General features: G+C 41.1%; 1 protein-coding gene and 1 long non-coding RNA gene across 2 annotated transcripts in view; one reads left to right on the top strand and one right to left on the bottom strand.

Annotated features, from left to right (window-relative positions):
- LOC140194053 (uncharacterized) overlaps positions 1 to 11424 on the top strand; it is a 222308-nt gene extending 210884 nt beyond the window's left edge. The window contains exons 4-5 of the long non-coding RNA XR_011885025.1: positions 10041 to 10213; positions 11339 to 11424. This is a non-coding gene — a long non-coding RNA (uncharacterized lncRNA). The remainder of the gene's footprint in view (positions 1 to 10040; positions 10214 to 11338) is intronic.
- The window catches only part of pinx1 (PIN2 (TERF1) interacting telomerase inhibitor 1), a 115329-nt gene that overhangs the window by 23186 nt on the left and 71942 nt on the right, over positions 1 to 20201 (bottom strand). The window lies entirely within an intron of this gene.

Consider the following 20201-nt stretch of genomic DNA (forward strand, 5'->3'; position numbering starts at 1 on the left):
TGCTATCCATGCCAGTATCTTTTCTGCAGCGCCAGCAATTTAACTTGTCAAGTGGCCTCATGTGTGGCAACTTATCAAATGCCTTCAGAAAATCCAAGTAAGTGACATCCACCGCCTCTCCTTTGTCCACTCAGCTTGTTACTTCCTCGAAGAACAGATTTGTCAGGCAAGATTTCCCTTTACAGAATCCATGCTGATTTTGACTTACTTTATCATTAATCTCCAAGTAACTTCATAACCTCATCCTTAACAATCAACTCCAACAGCTTCCCATCTACTGAGGTCAGGCCAACTTTTCTCTAATTGTGCCACGAGTTCGTCCACCTTATTCCAAATGCTACGCGCATTTAAATACAGCACCTTCAGTCCTGCAATCTTTGTCCTTTTGAATTTTGCCTCTGTGGTACAATTTAACTCTTTACTCTGTCTGCGTTTGTACCCAATCATTCGTTTGTCCTGCCTCCTCACTATTCCCCATTCCCGTTTCCCTCTCTCTTTTTTCCTTACCTGCACATCACCCCCCCCCGATGATCCTCCTTCCCTTTCTTCCATGGTCTTCTACCTTCTCCCAACAGATTCCTCCCTCCTCCAGTCCTTTATCTCTTTCATCAATCAACTTCCCAGCTCTTTATTCCCTTCCCTTTCTCCATATTTCACCTATCACCTTGTACTTCTTCCTCCCCTCCCCCATCTTCTTATTCTGACTTCTAATCTTTTTTTCCAGTCCTGATAAAGGGTCTCAGCCCGAAACATTCTTTCCATTGATGCTGCCTGACCTACTGCGTTCCTCTAGCATTTTGTGTGTTGCCATCTACCTGTATTCCTAGGTTCCTCTGGTCTATAACACTCCCCAGAGGCCTACATTTCACTGTGAAAATCCTATCCTCATTTGTCTTCCCAAAATGCAAGTGCTGAATTATCTTGATTATCCCCATTGCTTCTTTAGGATATATTATATTAAGACAGTCCAATCTATCTATGTACTCACAGAAATGAATACATACTTTTCTTTGCAATAATGGACACACCCTTTTCAATTAATTCATGCTTAAAATTGCAAGCACAGACCCAGCTGATCCCAGCTGTTCTTTAAGAGTGAGATGACCTGATTGATCTGTCCCTCCCTAAACTAACACAAAAGATTCTCTTCTCCATATTTAAATTTTCCACATTCATTATGACAAATCTAAATTATATGATGTAACTTGATCAATTATTTCAGATTTTAAACCCAGTAAAACACTGGATAAATCAGTTGAATGTGACAGGAGATTAGCTGTACCTATGTTTAAAAATTTAAGAGCCATGTTATTCTGGGTTTAAACTGGATTTCACTGCATCATATTCATTACTTTTCCCTCTTTGGAAATCAGTTGGGGAGTTAGGGATTAGTGTAGTTGAGTGCAACTCAATTCAATCCTCCATGCTTCTAAAGAGATTTCTAAATTTATACATTTTTTTTTCTAAACTACAAGGAATTTTTAGGCAAGGCTTAAGGATAAGCATCTCCAAGGTTTGAGGAAGGATCTGATAAAGCTCTATCATTTTAACTCACTTTAAAGAGTGGCAAGTCATAATGAGGACACAATTTCTTTTGGTATTACAGGTTTCCCCTGCCATCCGAAGGTAGAGCGTTCTTATGAAACGGTTCGTAAGCCGGAATGTCGTAAAGTGAAGAAGCAATTACCATTTATTTATATGGGAAAAATATGTGAGCATTCGCAGACCCAAAAAATAACCTACCAAATCATGCCAAATAACACATAAAACCTAAAATAACAGTAACATATAGTAAAAGCAGGAATGATATGATAAATACATAGCCTATATAAAGTAGAAATACTTTTCCACAATCATTGCCACACTGTTCTGGAGCGAAAATCTCACACAAGCGCTCTCAGCAGAAACACTCTCTCCAGTAACCTTTAAGCTATGAAGCTGCCAAATCATACCAAATAGCATGTAAAAATACACAGCCTATATAAAGCAGAAATGATGCACAGTGTAGTATCACTTACCGGAATCGAGAAGTCAGCGCCGAGCACACTGATGATGGTGTGTTAGGCTGAGTCATCAGAGGTTGGGGTGGTGCAGTGGTCCTCAACCTCCATACCGCCAACCGATACCGATCCGCGAAGAATGCAACGGTAGCCAGGACGCACCCAGCACATCTTTAAGAAAAAAGCTGAAATAAACAAGCTAATTAATTAGGTGCCACCTGGCACGTAAACGTCGGCCCAGATCAGAGGCGACGCAATTGGCAATCGCCTCTAATCTGGGCCGACATTTACATGTCGGGCTTTTCTGGTACCTTAGAACTCATCTTGCTAATGGCTGCTCACAGGCACGTGTTTAAGCAATGCCGGTTAGAATGCAGTTCCGGGAGAGGAGTTTGGCTGCTCAGGGCGCGCGCTGCCTTTTATTGCGCGCTGCTTTTTTCGTGCACTACCTTTTCTCGTAACAGTGAAAACACCTTCTGTTAATGAAAACAGGTAACTAATGTAGGTCTTCCGTAAAAGCGAGGTTTCATAAAGCCAACGTTCGAAAAGCGGGGGACACCTGTAATCATCTTTGTAGATAATCAAACACTTTTTCAAATATTCATTTAAATTTATAGGAATACTTCTGGAAATTTGCAAACCTATACAAATGATTTTACATAGGTCAGATATTGTGCAACAACATAACCTACCAATGACCATGAAGAAAGCCACATACAAAAATATAATGATCAACGTGCCTTTAAATTCTCCTTTTTTGAGATGGCTATCATCAGGATTACTCCTTGGGGATTCCTGTTGAGGCATCAGTGACATTGCCATGCAGACTTAACAACTGGGCAATAAAGTATCCTCCCACTAGGGCACCAGCATGGCAAAAGCATGAATTTTATCTTTAAAAATGTATTTTAAAGAATGTAAAATCTAAATTGTAATATTTTAAGACTGAGAAATCAAAATATGAAAAAAAATTTCAAAAACTAAAATAAACTTTGAAAACATTGAAGAGCACAGGATCTTATGAGGAATGATGGTGTGGTATGTAAAATCATTTCTATACAATTAGAAATATAGCAAGCAGTAGTCTGAATGTGCCTTTAAAATTTTATGCAACAAAGCATTATACTTTCATACCTTCCCCCACCCCTTTATTATTATTATTATTATTATTATTATAAGATGTCCTTCTTTATAACAGCAAGTGCTAATTCCAGTTAGTGACATTTGAATAAGCTATAGGGACCATAAGACATAGGAGCAGAATTAGGTCATTCAGCCCACTGAGTCTGCTCTGCCATTCCATCGTGGCTGATCCCGGATCCCACTCAACCCCATCCATTGTCTTCTTGTCATATCCTTTGATGTCCCGACCGATCAGGAAACAATCAACTTCCGCCTTAAATATACGCACAGACTTGGCCTCCACCGCAGTTTGTGGCAGAGCATTCCACTGTTTTACTACTCTCTAGCTAAAAAAAAAGTCCTCCTTACCTCTGTTCTAAAGGGTCGCCCCTCAATTTTGAGGCTGTGCCCTCTAATTCTGGGATAGGGTGAATTCACCCTATCCTAGAAACTTATTATGGTTTCACCTAAAATTTCTATTTGTGCTTTTTTGGTAAATTTTATATGAACTCACATTACCTTTAAGAAACAAAATACAATATAACTTCAGAACATTACTGAGGGAACCTGGGGCCCCATGAATTTTGAAAGTATAGGAATGTATTTTTAAAAAAATTGACTTAAAAATGAGAAACAGTGTTCCATGAACTTAAAAGCAGTGTCTGAACAGATCAGGTGTCTTTGAAAGAAACATGGGAGTCAAGGCTGGCTGTTGTGTATTTAAAGAAGGCATGGAAACCCAAGGCATCAGTAAGTTCAAAGAAAATATATGAAGATGGTGGTTCTGCAGTGTTTAAATAAAATGTGGGCAGTAGGGCACCGGTGTTTAAAGGGACGATGTAATCCACCTAACAGGGTCTACGGCAGATGCATTTTCACTGGTTTTCCACTCTGCTTTGGAGCACTTACACAACAACATAACACAAGTCAGATTGCCATTTAAAAACATGATCCTCGGCATTCAAAAACATGATCCCCTGAATATTAACCATCAAGCCTCTGTATCTCCCTCTGCAATTGGATCCAAGTCCTCATCACCAGTCAGGAGGGATCAGAGATGACACCTTCTCCTCACTGACAATCAACACAGAGACACCTCAAGGATGCAGTGATTAGCTCACTGCTTTACTCTCTCTATATCAAGTATCGTGTGGTAAAGCACAGCTCAAATACCACAGTTGTTAGTAAAATCTCAAATAGCAACAAGGAGATGTACAGGAGTGAGATAGATCAGAAGATTCAGTGGTGTCATAATAACAATCTCACACTCAGCATGAGCTGAGGAACTGATTGTAGACTTCAGAAGAATATTCATTAGTCCTCACTGAGGGGTTAACAATGGAAAAGATAAGCAACCTTAAGATCCTGGGTGTCAACATGTCAGAGGATCTGTCCTGAGTCCACACACTGATACAATCATGAAATCGTACCAGTGGCTTGATAGGACTACAATGCACAGGATCACAAGAAGCTGCAGAGGGTTGCAGATTCAGCCAGCACCATCTCAAGCACTAACCCTCTCCATCATTCAGGACATCTTCAAGAGGTGATGCCTCAAGAAGGTGGCATCCATCATTAACTACCTTCATCCTTCACTGCCTGGGATACGTCCTCTTCTTACAACACACTGGAGGAACTCAGCAGGTCGGGCAGCATCCGTGGAAATGATCAGTCAACGTTTTGGGCCAGAACCCTTCGTCAGGACTGAAGAGGGCAGGGGCAGAGGCCCTATAAAGAAGGGGGGGGGGGGGGGAGGAGGGTGGAAAGGAGAAGGTTGGTAGGTGCCAGGTGAAAAACCAGTAAGGGGAAAGATCAAGGGGTGGGGGAGGGGAAGCAGGGAGGTGATAGGCAGGAAAGGTGAAGAAAGAATAGGGGAAAACACAATGGGTAGTAGAAGGAGGCGGAACCATGAGGGAGGTGGTAGGCAGCTGAGGGAGGGGGCGGAGTGAAACTGGGATGGGGGAAGGGAGGGGGAGGGAATTACCGGAAGTTGGAGAATTCTATGTTCATACCAAGGGGCTGGAGACATCCCAGATGGTATATCAGGTGTTGCTCCTCCAATCTGAGTTTAGCCTCATCATGGCAGTAGAGGAGGCCATGTCGGAATGGGAATGTGAAGCAGAGTTGAAGTGGGTGGCAACTGGGAGATCCTGTCTGTTGTGGCGGACGGAGCGGAGGTGCTCAACGAAGCGGTCCCCCAGTCTGTGTTGGGTTTCACTGATGTAGAGGAGGCCGCGCTGGGAGCACCGGATGCAATAGATGACCTCAACAGACTCACAAGCGTTGCCTCACCTGGAAGGACCGTTTGGGGCCCTGAATGGTGGCAAGAGAGGAGGTGTAGGGACAAGTGTAGCACTTGCACTTACAGGGATAAGTGCTGGGTGGGAGATCCGTGGGGAGGGACATGTGGACTAGGGAGTCGCGGAGGGAACGATCCCTACGGAAAGTGGAGAGGGGTGGAGAGGGAAAGATGTGCTTAGTGGTGGGGTCCTGTTGAATTTAGCGGAAGTCGCGGAGGATAACGTGCTGGATCTGGAGGCTAGTGGGGTGGTAGGTGAGGACAAGTGGAACTCTGTCCCCGTTGTGGTGACAGGTGGAATGGGGTGAGGGCCGAAGTGCAGGAAATGGAGGAGATGCGGGCAAGGGCATCATTGATGACAGCAGAAGGGAAACCACGATCCTTAAAGAAAGAGGACATTTGAGATGTCCTGGAACAGAAAGCCTCATGCTGGGAACAGATGCGGCGGAGACAGAAGAACTGGGAATAGGGAATGGCATTTTTGCATGTGGCAGGGTGGGAAGAGGTGTACTCAAGGTAGATACGAGTCATAATGGACACTGCCTTTCTAAGACACCGCTCCCTAAAGATTTCCTAGGTAGTTTGTAGGCTAGTGCCCAAGATGGAACTGACTAGATTTACAACCTTCTGCAGCTTCTTTCGTCCTCTTCTTGTTGCTACTGTTAGGGAGAAGATTTAGGAGTCTGAAGACCCACACTCAATGTTTCAGGAACAGTTTCTTCCCCTCAGGTCATCAAATTTCTGAACGGTCCATGAATATTATTTCATTGTTCCTTTCTTTAATGCATTATTTACTTATAGTAATTTTATGCATTTGTACTATACTACTGCCACAAGACAACTTTTTTTATATTATACATGACAATGACAATAAACTTGATTCTGATTCGGAATTGGATCCCAGAGCGTGATTAAAGCATGGGAACTGGGCCCTGATGAGTTGAAAAAGAATGTGGGAAGGTTCAAGAGTTCCATGTCCCTCTGTTTTGTTGGGAACCATGAAAAACCAGAAGATCAGAATCAGGTTTATTATCAACGGCATGTGACGTGAAATTTGTTAACTTAGCAGCAGCAATTCACAATCTAGCAGAGAGAGAGAGAAAATAACAATAATAATAAATAAAATAAAAAATAAAGTAAATCAATTACTTATATTGAATAGATTATTAAAAATGTACAAAAACAGAAATACTGTATATTTAAAAAAAGTGAGGTAGTGTCCAAAGCTTCGAAGTCCATTTAGGAATCGGATGGCAGAAGGGATAAGCTGTTGCTGAATCGCTGAATGTGTGCCTTCAGGCTTCTGTATCTCCTACCTGATGGTAACAGTGAGTAAAGGGCAAGCCCTGGATGCTGGAGGTATTTAATAATGGACACTGCCTTTCTGAGACACTGCTCCCTACAGATGTCCTGGGTACTTTGTAGGCTAGTGCCCAAAATGGAGCTGACTAGATTTACAACCTTCTGCAGCTTCTTTCGGTCCTGTGCAGTAGCCCCTCCAAACCAGACAGTGATGCAGCCTGTCAGAATACTCTCCATGGTAGAAATTTTTGAGTGTATTTGTTGACATGCTAAATCGCTTCAAACTCCTAATAAAATATAGCCGCTGTCTTGCCTTCTTTATGACTACATCAATCTGTTGGGACCAGGCTAGATCCTCAGAGATCCTGACACCCAGGAACTTGAAGCTGCTCTCTCTCTCCACTTCTGATCCCTCTATGAGGATTGGTATGTGTTCCTACGGCTTACCCTTCCCATATACAAAATTTACAAACCTTTGCTCTGTTTAAAGAAGAAAACAAGATGAGGCAGGTGCTAAACCATCACAATTTCTAAATAATACAATAGCAGGTCATCAGAAATTACCTGTTCCTACATTTATTTGGCATCTTGACCTAACTAGAAGGACTTCAAAGCCCTTTTGAAATGCAGTCACTGGTATTATCCAGACATCTACACACAGAAAGCTCCCTCTAAATACAAACAAGCTTTTCTGAGTAGCAAAAATAGCTTTTTTAAGTGTTGGTTAAAAGCCAGTGTTGGCTAGGGGCACATTATGCTTTTCATAGTGTGCTCGTGGTTTGCTTACAACCACAAGCATGCCAAGGGAGCAAGCATCCTTTTATCATTCATCCATTGATAAATGATAATATTGTACTGAAGCTTTAGACCAGTTTGAGGTTGAAATTTAGGATGAACCTCAAACCTTCAGTGTTCTCTAACTCTCCCAAATTGACATTTCATACCTTTGGTAGCAATCCTCAAACTCTGCATCTACGGTCAGAAATCCACTTAAAATAGAAAAAAACATGCAAATTACTAACACTAATGCCAAATGAAATTAAGGGGGACTGATTAATGTAGTATCTAAAATAATTTATTTTTGGATATATGAAGATAGGGACTCTAATTTTTTAAAAAAATGTTCCATTTACATGTTTAGGTAGTTCTGACATGATAGCCCGAAAACTAAGTCACGAAAATACTGACCCTTGCCAAACATTCCTTCTAAATTCTGTAACTAAGATATACTAATCAAACAGTACTTAATACTTAAAGAAGTGGAGTGGTGGAGGTCCACAGTAATCAATTTGTATCAAAAAGTTCACAGCCCAATTAACATATGAAGTATTTATTGTCAAAAATAGCCTGGTCACCAACAGCAATGACAGAGATCCAAATTGTCCAGTTTATTTCAATGTGAAGGCAGCTACTTCATCACTGGTTTATCTGTATTACTAGTTACAAATTAATTTTCTGCACACGTAATCAGTAGATTACTTGCAATAAACTTTAAACTAATTGCAGTGAATTAGAAATGCAAACATGAGGAATTCTGCAGATGTTGGAAATTCAAGCAGCACACATCAAAGTTGCTGGTGAACGCAGCAGGTCAGGCAGTATCTCTAGGAAGAGGTACAGTCGACGTTTTGGGCCGAGACCCTTCGTCAGGACTAACTGAAGGAAGCAATTCAGTTTCACCTTCAGTTAGTCCTGACGAAGGGTCCTGGCCCGAAACGTTGACTGTACCTCTTCCTAGAGATGCAACCTGACCTGCTGCGTTCACCAGCAACTTTGATGTGTGTTGCAGTGAATTAGATTAGCTTTTCTGAGCATTGCTATGAAAACAGACAATTGTTGAAAGATCATGGACTCCAGAATTGGCTACACTCCAATAGGTCAAGTCTTGATCTGTCCAAAAATACTTGGATGTTGGTGACAATAATGCAGTTAGCATTGTTTTACAACTTCTCTGCAAGGCCCACAAACATTCATACAATTGAAGTATTGCTAATATTGCTGCTGGAAACCTGATTTTATCAGTAATACATCAATTTGTACTCTTTTGGCTCCTCTCACATGCAACAATGCAATAGCAACGGACTAAACAAAGAAAGTAGAGTAGAAAAGGAAATAGGGTGGAAAAGATAATGAAAATTGGTCAAATCAATGGATTTTAATGAGAATAACCAAGAACTACACAAAGTTCTACATCTGTTGATTGATTCGGAAATGATAGTAAAGGCTATAAGATCAATTATGATAACTACGTCCAGGCAGGAGCGAAATTTCCCAACATCAAAAAAAACTTTTTACTCATAAAATTCCCTACAGAGATCTATAATACGGTTAAAGTTAAGAGCAACTACAACATGGTGTAAAATCTTCTGGAACAACTTAGACAGAGTGCACCAATATTCTGATCTAAATGACAACTTTTGTTTATTTAAAGTCAAAATTCTATGAGCAACTTTTTATTTTAAATCAAATACAAGTGAAGCTTTAATGAACACAAGCAAAACTTATTAGATGAATAAACGGAAGCTTTTCATTTTGTTCACCTATTAAGGTTAACTGCCTGACTATAGGGACATCGGCAAGTGTTTTTTGGAATACTAAATAATTTCAAATAAGAAAATTACACAAAATCAAGATTCTCCTCAGATTTCAATTATAGAATCACAGAAGTTTATTTTTCAAAATACTCAAAAATATTTGCTCAGAAACCAGAAAATAATGATTCTACAGTTAATTGTTCTCATTTTTGCCTTGGTTGAAAGTAACACTTACGGATTTTCTAGACTAGCAGCACCAGACCACAATTTAGATCAGAAAGAACCATCATACAACATTTCACTTTTACTCCCCCCCCCTCACATTTCATGAATACAAATCTATAGATTTGCCAACCTATAGAGATAAAAACGCAAGTGCTCAGTATAAACAGTTGCTCGTTGGTATAAAAGCTACAGTTTCCTGTGCAAGGATCCATTTTGAAATGCAAAGCAATACAACACCCGACTGAACAATTCATCAGACGTGCATCAAAATATTGACACACAAATACAAATTTATAGAAAAATTACAAAAATCAATGTACAGAGCAACGACATAATTCATCACATGCAAAAATTATTTTTCCCTGTCACAGCAAGGTCACAAATTTCAAAACTCAAATTCTGAACTAACTGAAATCTGTTTTATGAACTACAAAGCCAGTAAACATGTCAATTGGATCAGCATTGCAATATTCAACGTAGCAGCGCTTGTATTAAAGGATTTCAAACATGTTTTCCAGAAAGATTGTGAATTTTCACCATGATGCTTGATGTTTACAGCCTTCCTCATATACAAGATAGCAGTGGTGCTGCTGCCTCACAGCCCCAAGGACCTGAGTGCGATCTTGACCTCAGGTGCTGTCTATGCAGCACTTTCATGCTCGCTCTCTCTTTGACTGGACAAGTTTCCTCAATATGCCCTGATTTCATCCCAAATCCCAAAAGATATTCAGGTAAATTATACCTTACTGCTGGTATCTCAGTTGTCGCCAGTACAATCTTCTATGTGGCGGTGTGCTAGGGCAATGGCGTTAACACAAGTAATGCCAACTAGCTCAATAAACTGATTAGAAAGACTGACTCTGTTACAAGACCATAACCATAGAACACTACAGCACAGAAAACAGGCTATTCGGCCCTTCTAGTCTGTGCTGAAACATTCCACTAGTCCAATTGACCTGCATCCAGTCCATAACCCTCCAGACCTCTCCCATCCATGTACCTATCCAATTTATTCTTAAAACTTAAGAGTGAACCCACATTTACCACAGAAGAGCAGAATTAAGGCCATTTGGCCCATCGAGTCTGCTCCGCCATTCAATCATGGCTGATCCTTTTTTCTCCCTCCAAAGCATTCTCTCCGTAACCTTTGATGCCGGGTCCAATCAAGAACCTATCAAGCTCTGCCTTAAATATACCCAATGACTAGGCCTCCACAGCTGTCTGTGGTAATAAATTCCACAAATTCACCACCCACTAAAGAAGTTTCTCCGCATTTGTTTTAAATGGATGCCCATCTATCCTGAGGCTGTGCCCTCCTGTACTAGTATTCCCCACCATGGAAAACATCCTTTCCACGTCTACTCTGTCTAGGCCTCCCCTCATCTTTCCAAATTCCAGTGAGTACAGGCTCAGAGCCATCAAACATTCCTCATATAACCCTTTCATTCATGGAATCATTCTTGTGAACCTCCTCTGAACCCCCTCCAATGCCAGCACATATTTTCTTACATAAAGAACCCAAAACGGTTCACAATACTTGAAGTGAGGCCTCACCAGTGCCTTATAAAGCTTCAGAATCACATCCCTGCTCTTGTATTCTATACCTCTTGAAATGAATGCTAACATTGCATTTGCCTTCCTCACTACCGACTCTATCTGCAAGTTAACCTTTAGGGTGTTCTGCACAAGGACTCCAAAGTCCCTTTGCATCGCAGATTTTTGAATTTTCTCCCATTTAGAAAATAGTCTGCATGTTTATTTCTACTACCAAAGTGCATGACAATACATTTTCTAACATTGTATTTCATTTGCCACTCTCTTGCCCATTCTCCTAATCTGCCTAAATCTTTCTACAGCCTACAACATGCTGGAGGAACTCAGCAGGTCGGGCAGCATCCGTGGAAAAGATCGGTCGACGTTTCGGGCCGGAACCCTTCGTGAGAACTGTAGAGGGAAGGGGCAGAGGCCCTATAAAGAAGGTGGGGGGAGGGTGGGAAGGAGAAGGCTGGTAGGTTCCAGGTGAAAAACCAGTAAGGGGAAAGATAAAGGGGTGGGGGAGGGGAAGCAGGGAAGTGATAGGCAGGAAAAGTGAAGGAGGAATGGGGGAAAACACACTGGGTGACCCGAGCATCTGCAGATTATTTTGTATTCTACAGCCTACTTGTTTCCTCAACACTACCTGCCCCTCCACCAATACCACTACGTCAGACTCTACTTTCTCCCTATCAAATTTCACATGCCTCCTAACGGCTCTTTTACCTTAAACTCCCTAATCACCTCCGGTTCATTATATAAGACCAAATCCTACATAGCTGATCCCCAAGTAGGCTCAATGACAAACTGCTCTGAAAAGACATCTTGTGGGCATTCAACAAACTTACTCTTGAGATCCATTTCGAGCCTGATTTTCCCAATCGACTTGCATGTTGAAATCTCCATGACTATCATAACATTGCCCTTTTGACACACCTTTTCTATTTCCTGTTGTAATCTGTGGTCCACATCCCTGCCTGTCTATAACTGCCATCAGGGTCCTTTTACATAGTTTGTTAACCCAATGCACAAGTATTCAACATCTTCCAACCCTCTGTTACATCATTCTACTGATTTGATGCCATTCTTTACCAGCAGAGCCACGCCATATGCTTTGACTACCTTCCTATCCCTCCACGTGGCCAAGCGGTTAAGGCATTGGACTAGCGACCTGAAGGTCGTGAGTTCAAGCCCCAGCCGAGGGAACTTGTTGTGTCCTTGAGCAAGGCATTTAATCACACATTGCTCTGCGATGACACTGGTGCCAAGCTGTATGGGTCCTAATGCCCTTCCCTTGGACAACATTGGTGTCGTGGAGAGGGGAGACTTGCAGCATGGGCAACTGCTGGTCTTCCGTACAACCTTGCCCAGGCCTGCGCCCTGGAAAGTGAAGACTTTCCAGGCGCAGGTCCGTGGTCTCGCAAGACAAACAGATGCCTTTACTATCCCTCCAATACAATGTGTAACTTTGGACATTCAGCTCCCAACTGCAACCATCCTTCAGCCACGACTCAGTGATGGCCACAACATCATACCTGACAATCTGTACAACTGCAACAAGATCATTCACCTTATTTGCTATACTCTGTGGATTGAGAGAGAACACCTTGAGTACTGTATTTGCTACCTTTTTTGACTCTGCATCCCAAATACACAGATACTCATCCCATTGGCTGCAATTATGTCCTATCATCTGCCTGCTCTTCCTAACAGTCTGACTACACACTATCTTTGCTTTTTTACCATCCGTCCTATCCTCAGTCCCTTCACTCTGGTTCCCACTCGCCTGCCAAATTAGTTTAAACCCTCCTCAACAGCTCCAACAAACCTGCCCGAAGAGAATATTGGTTCCCCTTGGGTTCAGGTGCAACCTATCACTTCTGAACAGGTCATACCTCCCCCAGGAGAGATCCCAATGATCCAAGAACCTGAAACCCTGCCCCCTGTGCCAGCTTCTCAGGCATACATTAATCTGCCAAATCATCCTGTTTCTACCCTCTAGTGCATGGCACATGCAGCAATCCAGAAATTACTACCCAGGAGGTCCAGCTTCTCAGCTTTCTACCTAGCTCTCTAAGTACTCTTTTCAGGACCTCTTTGCTTTCCCTTCCTATGTCATTGGTACCAATATGTACCCGGACATCTGGCTGCACTCCCTCCTTCTCCAACATGTTGCGAATGCGATCTGAACCGTCCATGACCCTGGCACCGGGGAGGCAACATACCATTCATGTGTCCCATTCACCTCCACACAATCTCTTGTCTGTTCCCCTGACTACTGAGTCCCCTGTCACTACTGCTCCCTTTTCTCCCTCTTTCCCTTCTGCACCATGGATCCAAGCTCAGTGCCAGTAACTCGGTCTCTGTGGCATTCCCCTGGGAGGTCATCACCCACAACAATATCCAAAATGGTAAACTTATTATTGACAGGAATGGCCTCAGGGCTACTCTGAGCTTTGGCCTAAATATAAAAAATAATTGAGCATCCAGATCAAGGCCAATTTAAGCTAACTAATCAGTAACAGGCAATTCAGATTCAGCCAATCAGGGTCAAGCACTAAGCCCCACCCACACCCAGCTCACTCGAGAGGGTAATCAAGAGGTGGTGCTAGTGGGATTTGTCACTTGTGCCTAAGGAACATGGTTGGGTTTACTGCTAAAATGTTGCAGTCAGTATCTGTGAGTATGTGATACTGACATACAAGTATTGTTATGGCCAAAGTATAGTATGGATAGATTTGATAGCCTGTAACAAAGCTTCAGTAGTCACTTACATTTTACATGGACAAGCGCTTTGCTGTCTCAGGGCCTGGACAGTTTGCAATCATGGAGGGTACAATGTATTCAAAATAGTATCAAAGACATTTTACAGGAGAATGCCAGGGTAGCAGTCCGTCACCTGAAGCTTCATTGAAGGTGGATGATGCAACAAGACAATGATCCAAAATACAAGAGTAAATCAGCAAGAGAATAGTTTAAAAAGAAGAAAATTCATGTTTTGGAATGGCCAAGTCAAAGTCCAGACCTTAGCCCAATTGAAATGCTGTGGCATGACCTGAAGAGGGCTGTTCATGCAAAGTATCCCAGGAATATTGATGAACTGAAAGTTTTTTATGGAGGAATGGTCTAAAATTACTTCTCGCCATTGCGCAAGTCTGATCAGCAGCTACAGGAAACATTTGGGAGGTTACTGTGCTAAAGGAGGTTCTACCAGTTCTTAAGTACAAGGATGCACATACATTTTCTAGCCTAGACTGTGAATGATTAAACAATGTGTTCAATAAAGGCATGAAAAGTACTACTGTTTGTGTGTCTTCACTTAGATGAAAATCAGACCACATTTTGAGTAATTAATGCAGAAAGCCAAAGTAATTGCAAAGGGTTCACAAACTTCTTCTTGCAGCTATAAATGCCTCTAAACATAGTGATGTTATCTGACTCCACCTTTCTCCTCTGGCAGCAATATCAACCACTGTGGAAAGATAACTTGGCCCCCTTATTTTTGCACCCCAAGGTGGGAAAAGATCGTGGCCTTGCCTATGTTTCTTATTTTATATACTGTACCTCTGTCAGGTCACCCCTCGGGGAAATAAACTCAGCTTTCTTATCTCTCCCCATAACCGATTACCTCCAATCTGGGCAAATTCCTGGTGAAATGGCTCTGTACCCTCTCCAGTGTAACCATATATAGTGTGGCATCAGAAACGCATATAATACTCCAAATCTAAGGAGCAGATGATACAAGTTACTGTTGTATGATCCAACATAGTATTTTGAAGCAGCTAAGATATCATCACAGTATCCTAGATGTTTCGCCTGTCACTCAGCCAGCCTTTCCTGGTGACGTTTGTTTGAAAGAGACATGTGGCACATATCCCTGGCATGTGAAACACTGGAAGATGTAATCAGTCAGTATGTTATAGTGAACAGAAATTTTTAAACTAAACAACTGCAGATAATGTAAAATTGTAACCTAATATCTCAACTTTTATACTCCGTGTCCTGACCTATGAAAGCAAGCCTGCCATACTTCACTATCTACCTGCATTGCCCCTTTCACAGAACTTTCGACTTGAACATGCAGGTTCCTCTGCATGAACATTCCTTAATGCCCAACCATTTAATGTATGTTCTGCTTCTACTTAACTTCACAAAATGCATCACCTTGCACTTGTTAGGATTAAACTTTGACCAGCTTTTGAAAGCTCCTGAAAACAAGTTTCATAGGCAGCTTTGTAAAACATATCGTCACTGTGGTTTAAGTTGTCTAATGAACAACACATCCAACATCTCAGCACAGCACTGAAATGTCATTCTAGATTATGGGCTCAGGTGCTTTATACACGAGCTCAGAAACCTGAATAGTAAGCATGTGCAGTAAAATCTCAATAGTCAGATAAATTAATCTTCTTTTGCTCCAAGTTGCTGAAATTTGATAAGTAACCCAAGCCAAATCAAAGAGTAAATGCCTGACATTTCTGCATTCAACAAGATCACAAGGCCAGAATTACTTAACCACAAGTTTTACGCTGTCAAAAGTAATTAAATTTGCACTCCTATTTCTCTCATCAGTTAAACTTAGGTAACACTACTTTTGATGAGTAATTACTTTCCATTTTTTTTTTAACTGAATCATCTGTCAAATAGTTGTACAGGTAATTCCAGTGACAGAAAATATTTGTGCATCAGCATTTGCTATAACGTCTGAAAACATCAACACACCCGATAAGACTCTGAAGATCATGAATTAATTTACACAATGTTAGATTATAAATTCTGCTGATTTATCTCCTAGTTTAAGTGGCTTCGCTTGTGTAGAAAGTTAGCTGTCACAATGACCTACGTAACATGGCACAAATAAAACAGATATTTATTCATTTCAGTGAACAGGAAAGCCATAGTACTAAACAAGTTGTTTATTCTTGCTGTTCTCTACTCATTTTCAAGATCCATTGTAGGAAAGGTCAGCATTGAAAAGTGAACTGCCACCTTGAACTGCTTCAGGTTCTGTGGTAAAGGTAAAGGTGCTCCAACAATGTGCTCACAAGGATTTAGATCCAGTAGATCCTGCTAGTCCTGATGAAGGGCCTCAGCCTAAAATGTTGTCTGTTTATTCCCCTTCATAGTTGCTCCCTGACTTGCTGAGTTCCTAGCATTTTGTGTTCCCAACAATAACCTTCAACAAGAAACTTACCATGTATTGTCAACATTAAAGACATTATCATTGCTGAATCACCCACCACCAGAGTAGGTCAGAGCTCATGCATCTTACAGCGAGTAATTTATCTCAGGCATGATCCCAAGTTTCCAGTTACCAGCCACTTCACTGTCCCACTTCACCAGAATTCAGTGGAAGTGGGACAGTAATGTGGCTGGTAACTGGACACTTAGGATCATGCTTGTGTACTGAAGAAAGGTGCTTTGGAAAGCATGCCCATAATCCACATTTGGTCTCCCAATGCAGAGGACTCTGCTTCACCTGGGACATGCCTGAAACCCTGAGCAATTCAAACTTAGAATGTACAAAGGAATAAAGTAAAATGCATTGTGCCAATGCTTTTGAAAAAACAGGATGATGCAAAATTTATTCTGCACTGAATGGTTAACCTGGTTAGTTTAAATACAATTATATAATTAAAATGCATGGCGGGGAATTCCTAAGTATTATTTAGATATTTATTTCTATGAAAACAAAGCAGAAATTATTACAATCACATCTGTTTGACTTAACATTATCTTCAACGTTCGTATTCTAGAGAGAGGATTTGTATTCTGGAGATGGAAAGAAGAACTAAAAGACAGCAGAAGAGAGCCAGGAGAAATGTAGCCATGGTTGCCACCACCACTACCACATATACATGTCCCAACTGCAATAGAGCTCGTGGGTCCAGGATAGGACTGTATAGTCCTCAGAGATCTCACAGTTAAAGGAGTGGAAGTCGTCATTGGATTTCGATGGACAACCGAAGATGATTTTCAATGTTAATGCTACAGTTACTGTTCATCTCAGAGTACGGAGTTGCTGAAAACTGCTTTAATCCCCAGTTATAATGTTGAAAATGTGAGCTCTGGAGTATACCTGAACCTTTTTAAACATCAGGTTATTTTGCAATGAAAACTTAATCTGCATTAATGCGTGTGATTAAAACAAAGTGCAATAATCTCACATACTCATCTTAAAAGAACACAATTTTAAACTTGCTTTACTATTATACTGTAGTGTGAATCAAATGGGTAGGTTCACAGGAAATTGAGCAGGAGGGATGGGTCAGGGCTAATGGGAAACAGAACAGTCAAGAGAGAGGAGAGACAGTAGAAAGGTTGAGTGGGAGGGGGTGGAATGTAACTCAAGGGAAGAGGTATAGCAAAGACCTGACTTTTCCAATGCTCAGATTTGATCTCTAGAACCCTGATTCTGCTGAATGCTGATTCCAAGTTTAATTTGCCAGCTGCTCTCCAGCCATTGATCCCAGACCAGCACAATGTTTCTGGTGCTTCCTTAAGAACTGTTGGGAGCTGCTTTTGCTTTGGGTCTGCAGTTCCCCCTAGATTTAAATTCCATCCATAAGACTGTAAGACAAAGGAGCAGAAGTCAGCCATTTGGCCCATCCAGTTTGCTGCGCCATTTTATCATGAGCTGATCCATTCTCCCATTTAGTCCCAGTCCCCCGACTTCTCACCATAACCTTTGATGCCCTGGCTACTCAGATACCTATCAATCTCTGCCTTAAGTACACCCAATGACTTGGCCTCCACTGCCACCCGTGGCAACAAATTCCATAGATTCACCACCCTCTGGCTAAAAAAAATTTCTTCGCATTTCTGTTCTGAATGGGCGCCCTTCAATCCTTAAGTCATGCCCTCTCGTACTAGACTCCCCCATCATGGGAAACAACTTTGCCACATCCACTCTGTCCATACCTTTCAACATTCGAAGAGCGGACAAACGTTCCTCATATGTCAACCCTCTCATTCCCGGAATCATTCTAGTGAATCTTCTCTGTACCCTCTCCAACATCAGCACATCCTTTCTTAGTGTGACTAATGCTCTTCATGTTGTTCTAAATCTGATTCTGGTTAGTGTTAGACTTTAGTCACCATCATCCAGAACAGGTGAAGAGGGAAGAACAGGAGTCATATCAAACTGATCTGGAATGGGACCCACTCTCCCATGAGGTGCTGGGGGATAAATTAGCATCAAACTGGGACTGCAGATAGGATGGCGGCAAACAGAATTCAATTCAATCCCAGCACTAAGGCTTCCTGCTGCTCTCCCTTTAGAACAGATATACTGTAGAAAGTATCCTGACTGGTTGCATTATTATCTGATGCAGCAATTCAAATAAGCAAGAACGCAAAACAATGTAGTAGTCTCTGCCCAATAAATCACTGGCACATCCTTCCCCACCATAGATTGTATTGACAGGAGGTGCTGACTCAAAGCAGCAACAACCATCATTAAAGATCCCCACTATCCTGGCTACCATTGAGCAGGAGATATAGAAGACTGAAATACCACACCAGAAAGTTCAAGAACAACTATTTGGTTCTCTTGAATCAACTGCCAAGACCCTAATTATTACAGTTTAGCAACACTGAATCCACCTTGCACTAAAATGGACTTTGTTTTTGTTGGCTATTGCCTACCAATCACCTCCCCCTTCCTTTTCTTCTATGGTCCCTCTCCTTTGCTATCAGATTCCTTCATCTCCAGCCCTTTATCTTTCCTACCCACCTGGCTTCATCTATTGCCTTCCAGCTCTCCTACTTCCCCTTCTTCCCACCTTTTTATTCTGGAGTCTTTCCCCTTCCTTTCCAGTCCTGAAGGGTATCAGCCTGAAACCTTGACTGTTTATTCATTTCCAATAGAAGCTGTCTGACCTGCTGAGCTCCTCCAGCAATTTGTGTGTTGCTTTGTTTGTTGTTTTCTTGTAAAAAAAATGAAGTAAAGCTAATGTTTTATTCATGATGTCATGTGCCAGTAAATATGCTAGTAAATTTTTCATTGCACCTGTGCATACATGCATCTCATCAAAATATACTACTCTTAGGAAATTAGATTTACTGTTGGTGCAATCCGTTTATTTCATTCTGGTCAACAATGATAAGCCAAAGGAAATCAGTATGTGCCAAAGGATAGAATTAAACAAATATCCAAGGATTTTAAAGCCAAAGAAAGTACAAATTTCAGAAACATGAAATGAAAACTAAGCAGGTTATACAGAGTCTATAGAAAGAGGAACAGAGTTAACACTGCAGGTTGATAAACTTTCATCAATATCATCACAGATTTACCTTTCTGCTAAAAAAGTCTGTGAGGCTTTCTCTCTACTAAGTATACTAAGTACTGCCTGACCTGCCAAGTATTTCTAGCAGGTTTCATCTCTGGATTATGGGACCAGCAGAGGTCACAGCAGTAGGGAGGGGAAATTCAAAGATTATAAAGCTAAAACATTTTCCACTGGCTGATTAAAATTTAAAGACAGTGTGTTAGTATTATATTATTGTTAAGAGCAGTTAAGATAACAATCTACTTGCACATAATTTTTCTTAAGAATTATTTTGAAGGTCTGCAATCACCAAGCTTCTGGTTATTTCACTCCAGAAATTGATTTACTCCAGGTACTGCTGACTTACTCAGTCTCCACATTTTAGGATTATATGGAAGAGCGATACCTTTATTGTCTGGACAGGAAATATATTTTATATTAGTAGTTCAAAAAGACAGATTCAGACCAATCCCCCAACATATTCATCAACCTATTCAAGTCCTATATTTGGAGCTATGATCAATTACTGCTTTACTTGGATTCATAGCTATAATGCAGCATTTTTAATACAACTCCAAAAAAATTCTTCTAACATTCCTCTCCAAACAAAACATTTGTAAATTGAAGAAACTCTTCTTTAAAAAAAAAATTTGCACCTTTGACAGGTTGAAATACGGCTACTTAAAATACAAAATATTCCATTTAAAAACAAACTGTAAACCAACAAAATTGATAATTTGAAAATGTGGCATTGTTTTTAGGAATCAAAACCAATGTCAAGTTAGATTACAGGTACAAATGAAATAGTAAAGTGAACAAATTAAGTGCACTGGTAAGTTTTCTTTCACAAATATCACAAGCTGCTCAATAAAACTGGCAGTATATCTAAGCTTTAAAATTTACAGATGTCACATTT

This window comes from Mobula birostris, chromosome 2, assembly GCF_030028105.1.
Source record: "Mobula birostris isolate sMobBir1 chromosome 2, sMobBir1.hap1, whole genome shotgun sequence".
Lineage (NCBI taxonomy): Eukaryota > Metazoa > Chordata > Chondrichthyes > Myliobatiformes > Myliobatidae > Mobula > Mobula birostris.